This window comes from Leopardus geoffroyi, chromosome B1 (assembly GCF_018350155.1).
Source record: "Leopardus geoffroyi isolate Oge1 chromosome B1, O.geoffroyi_Oge1_pat1.0, whole genome shotgun sequence".
Taxonomy (NCBI): domain Eukaryota; kingdom Metazoa; phylum Chordata; class Mammalia; order Carnivora; family Felidae; genus Leopardus; species Leopardus geoffroyi.
Genome location: NC_059327.1, coordinates 4,368,783 through 4,373,562, shown reverse-complemented (window position 1 = coordinate 4,373,562; position 4,780 = coordinate 4,368,783). Strand labels below are relative to the sequence as shown.

Genomic DNA, 4,780 nt, shown 5'->3' with positions numbered 1-4,780 from the left:
CAGGCTCTGAGCCATCAGCCCAGAGCCTGACGCGGGGCTCGAACTCACGGACCGCGAGATCGTGACCTGGCTGAAGTGGGACGCTTAACCGACTGCGCCACCCAGGCGCCCCCAGACTCTTGATTTTAACACAGGTCATGATCCCAGGGTTGTGACATCGAGTGACATGTCAGGCTCTACACTGAGCATGGCACCTGCTTAAGATTCTCTCTTTCTCTCTCTTTCTCTCTCTCTCTCTCTCTCTCCCTCCCTCCCTCCCTCCTTCCCTCCCCCCCCTTTGCTCCTCTACCCCACTCACTTGCTCTCTCTCTCTAAAATAAAATAGAAAATTTAGAAAGGTATTGGGAGAAATAGTGCTGAAAACTCCCCAAATTTGGTAAAACATACAAATCTAAAGGTTCAAGAAGATGAGTAAACCTCAAATAGGATGTACCCCCCCACACACACACACACAGACACGAATGCGGGAAGACACATCCTAGATAATTTTTTGAAAACTCAAGACAAAAAAAATCTTGAAGGTTGCCACCAGAAATGAGGCATTACCTGCAGGAAACAGCAGTTTGAAGGACAGCAGATTTCTTGTCCGAAACCATGGAAGCCGGAAGCAGGTAGCACCTTGTTTTTCTTGTGTCCATTGCAAATTCAGTAGCTGGTGAAACTGTCACTCAGAAATGAGATGGGAATGAGAACATTCTCACATAAGGGAAAAAGAAAAGAATTGGTCCCTAGCAGACCTTCCTGTAGAAACTGGCTAAAGGGCGTTCTTCCAACAGGAAAGAAAGAGTAAAAGAAGGAATCTTGGAGTAGAAAGAAGGCACCACAGGTAGAGTGGAAACATGGCTGTATGCAATAGAATATTCTCCTCCTGATTGTTATAGACAGTATTTCATCCCTGAGACAAGAATCACAGCCCCGTCTGATACTCAGCTCAAGCCTTTGCTGGGATTTTGGTAAATGGAACATAGGTTCACGCAAAACCTGAACACAGATTTCTATAGCAACTTTATCCGCTCTAGCCCCGAACGGAATCAGTCCAGATGTCCTTCAACAGGTGAATGGTTAACTAAACTGTGATATATCTGTAACATGGACAACTACTTAGCAATAAAAATAAATGCGCTGTTGATCCACCAACAACTTGGATGAATCTCCAGAGAAATACTGAGTGAAAAAAAGCCAGTCCCCAGAGGTTATGTACTGTATGGGTCCATTTATGTTACATTTTGAAAGGCAAGGTTTTGGGAAAGAATGACAGCTTAGCGGTTGACAGAGTTTAAGAGTAGAGAGAAGAAAGGAGGGTGTGTTAACTATAACTTGTTATTTTCTGCATTTTCTGATGGTTTGACGTAGGGAGGCCTTACTGACTCTGGAAAGATGGCCCCTTCCAGGGCAAGCAAACTCCTAGAGAGCAAACACCTTGCTTAAATGCACCCTTTGTTTGCAAGACAACCAATCCAGCGCCCCACACCCCCTGACGACTTCCCTAATTGGGCCCTCACACCCCACGCCACTCTCCAACTGCCCCACTCACCGCAGGGCAGGTGCAGACAACTCACAGTGACCCCTGTGTCCTTGAGCCCACTGAAATCATTCAGACCAGCCCATCCTGCACCTGCTTCCCCATCCTCAGCTGTTCCTTGCAGTGGAAACCACAGTGAAGCTCCTTGCTTCCAGTCCACTGCTCCCTGTGCTGCTGACTGGCCCCGGTGCCTCCCGATGTGGCCCTACAGGGGCCTCCTATTTCTAGAAATCCGTGGGAATATATTTCATCCATCATGACCATCATTTCTAGGTCTGTTTGTCGCACCGTGCCTCTAGAAAACAAGTCTTTGGTACATTCTCAAATAGGAGATGGTTGCACTGGCCAACGCCAGCCCCCTCTGTGGTATCGATTCAGTTTCTCAACTGTGGTGGTGAATGCATGGTGCGTTTGTATGGAACTCGTAAACAAGTGCCAGGAAAACTTGGGGAATCTGAACAAGACCAGTGACCACATCACTGTCAGTATCCAGGTTGTGAGGTTTTACTGTAGCATGCAAAGTGTTTCTGTTGGCAGAGATGGGGAGCAAAGTGGAAAAGGATTCTCTCTCTAGATCATTTCTCGCAGTGGCGTGTGAATCTGCAATTACCTGGAAGCAAATTTTAAGTACACATGTTTGTAAGGCCACGCTATAGAGTTTTATAAAATCATAGAACTCATTTAAATAATGTGGTCTAAGTACAGTTTCACGACTCTAAAATTCGCTGGGTAATTCTAGACACATTTGTGGATGGGAATTAGGCTTAGAAAGATTTTGCTTAGGGAGCTGTCCAGAAGGGTCACTATTTGTTTCTTTGGTTTGATTATTATTTGCTTAATTAAAAATGTCTCTCTGCCCCTCCCCCGTTCATGCTCCGTCTCTCTCTGTCTCAAAAATAAATAAATGTTAAAAATGTCATCAGTTGTCTGCGGATGAGCAGCTTGTTGGAGAAATTTTGGCAACATAACGTTTGAGCGAAAGATGAAAGACGAAGAGGCAGACGGAAACTTCTGTAATGATAGGAAGGGCACGTCCTATTAACAGGGAAGAAAAAAAATCTCAAAATGAGCCAACCTGAAAGTGAGTAGGGTCGCGTCTTGGGGAAAACGGGTGATGCAGGCTCGTATTTCCCAAAATAAAAACACATCTCAGGAGAGAGCAGGAAGATTCCAGACGGAAACAGGTTAGTGTCCTCAGAGGAGACCTAACGTCATAGAGCTTGGGAACTACCAGTGAGGACTCGGCCCCGCCCATCCTGCCACAGAACCACAAATGCAGGCTCAGGTGACAAGAGACTTGACCGAAGAGACTGGGGCAGCGGGAGGAACGTTCAGGCCTGGAGCTGTGCAGGTGTCTCCCAGATCTGGTGGAACCGGGCACCTGCCGTGGGAAGGATGCACCCTGCCAGAATTCGTGGAGTGGCAGGCGATGAGCTGGGTTGGCGAGGTGATGCACCTCCGGTTCTGGAAGGGTTTTCCCAGAGGGGCGGGGTCTGTTCTAGGTGCCAGTGCCCCGGTGTGCCCCAGTCCTGCAGCCCGTGGGGCTGAGAGCCATGGCTAACGGCCGGCAGGTTCAGGAGAGCAGGTGTTTTGCTGGCTTGCTCAGCGGGCAACAGTTCAGCTATTCTTATATGAGAAGAACAGAAGGAAGTTTGGAGGGATGTGTTGGCCTTGTCATAGGCCCACAAGTGGCCTTTCTGAATCTTACTAAGTTGGACAAGGGAAGGCAGCTCTTTGCAAGAGGTATTTCCTGAAACACAAAAGGCAGAAGGCGTCTCTGCATGGTCACTGTGTCCAGAGACTATGGGGCTCAAGGAAAGGTCAACAGGTTTCCCCAGAGCCTGGATCCTAGTTTTTACATATTGGACTACCTCACTACCCAGGCTGCTGGGAAGGACTGTCCTGCAGGGGAGGCCTTGGGGACGGCAGGGAGGGACTAGAAGATGCAAAGGAGGGGCCCCTGAGTGGCTCAGCCAGGTAAGCAGCCAACCCTTGGTTTCCACTCAGGTCATGATCTCATGGTTTGTGAGTTCAAACTCCGCCTTGGGCCCCACGCTGTCAGTGCAGAGCCTGCTTGGGATTCTCTCTCTTTCCCTGTCTCTGTCCCTCCTCTCTCTCTCTCTCTAAGTAAATAAATAAAAGAAAATGCAAAGGAGTTACAAAATAATGACAGAGATGGTGAGCTTGAGGGGGACAGCAAAGTCTAGTAAGTCTTGCACCGAGAGGGAAAAGATTACAGGAAAAGGGCAAAAAAGCTATGGTGCTCTTGGACGTACGGAAGTGCATCCCGGAAGTGGGCTTTGCGACAGAAGGTGCTTTGGTTCGTGTTTTTTCCCCCACGTTTGGCTTCTTATTCTTTCCTGAACATTAGGCTTTTATGGTGGTTGCTATAGACTGAAAGAGTGTGTCTTCCCCAGATTCCTGTCCTGAAATGCCGATTCCCAAGGTGACCGTCTTAGGAGGTGGGGCTTTGGGGAGGTGAGAATATGCCATGAGGGTGAAGCCTTCATAAATGAGGTTAGCGCTTTTATAAAACAGACCCCACAGAACTCCCTTGCCCCTCCCACTATGCGAGGAAGTGGTAAGAAAATGACCTTCATCAGACACCTAATCCGCCTACGCCGTGATCTTGGCTCCTCCAGCCTCCCAAGTGTGGGAAGTAAGTCTCCGTTGTTTTTTTAACAGCTACCCAGTTTATGGTATTGAGGTTGTCGCAGCCTGAACTAAGAGAGTGCTGCTGTTTCTCTGTATCGACCATGGGGTCCCCCAGCTCACACACCCCCCGTCCCCATGGTTCAGAGCCACTGGACCCAGAGAGTGTAGGGGAGACTCAAGGGGGGTGAGGGGCAGTTCCCCCAGGGCTTCGTGCCTTTGCTAAAACTGAGGAAAGCAGATCTCAGACTGTCCGGTGCACACTTCCCCCACATGATATTCCAGGCGGGAGAGCCGTTTCCTAATAAAAGTGACGGAAGCTCAGTCACTTTGACATTTCAAGCTAGACTGTACCAAGCTCCAGAATTGTGATAAAGGAAATTCTTGTCCTGGCAGGCAAAAGGGATTAAATCAACAAACTGGAAGGGGACGGGAGGAAGGCAGTAATTCTCTCTGCTGCCTTCTCAGGCTGTTCCCTTGCTAACAGTGGCATGCACTCTTTGCCATAGTTCTGCACATTTCATTTTTGCAACACGAACTAAGCATTTTATGAGGCGAGACAAACTTCTCTACCTGCTTTATTTCTAATTTTTTTAACGTTTATTT

The 4,780-nt window shown here is 48.2% G+C and overlaps 1 long non-coding RNA gene across 1 annotated transcript; it reads right to left on the bottom strand.

Moving 5' to 3' along the window:
* Positions 1–2,002: 2,002 nt before the first annotated feature.
* Positions 2,003–2,710, bottom strand: LOC123582578. The gene is made up of 2 exons (XR_006704468.1): positions 2,598–2,710; positions 2,003–2,132 (listed from the first exon to the last, which is right to left on the bottom strand). It is a non-coding gene; the product is annotated as an uncharacterized LOC123582578 (long non-coding RNA).
* Positions 2,711–4,780: the final 2,070 nt, after the last annotated feature.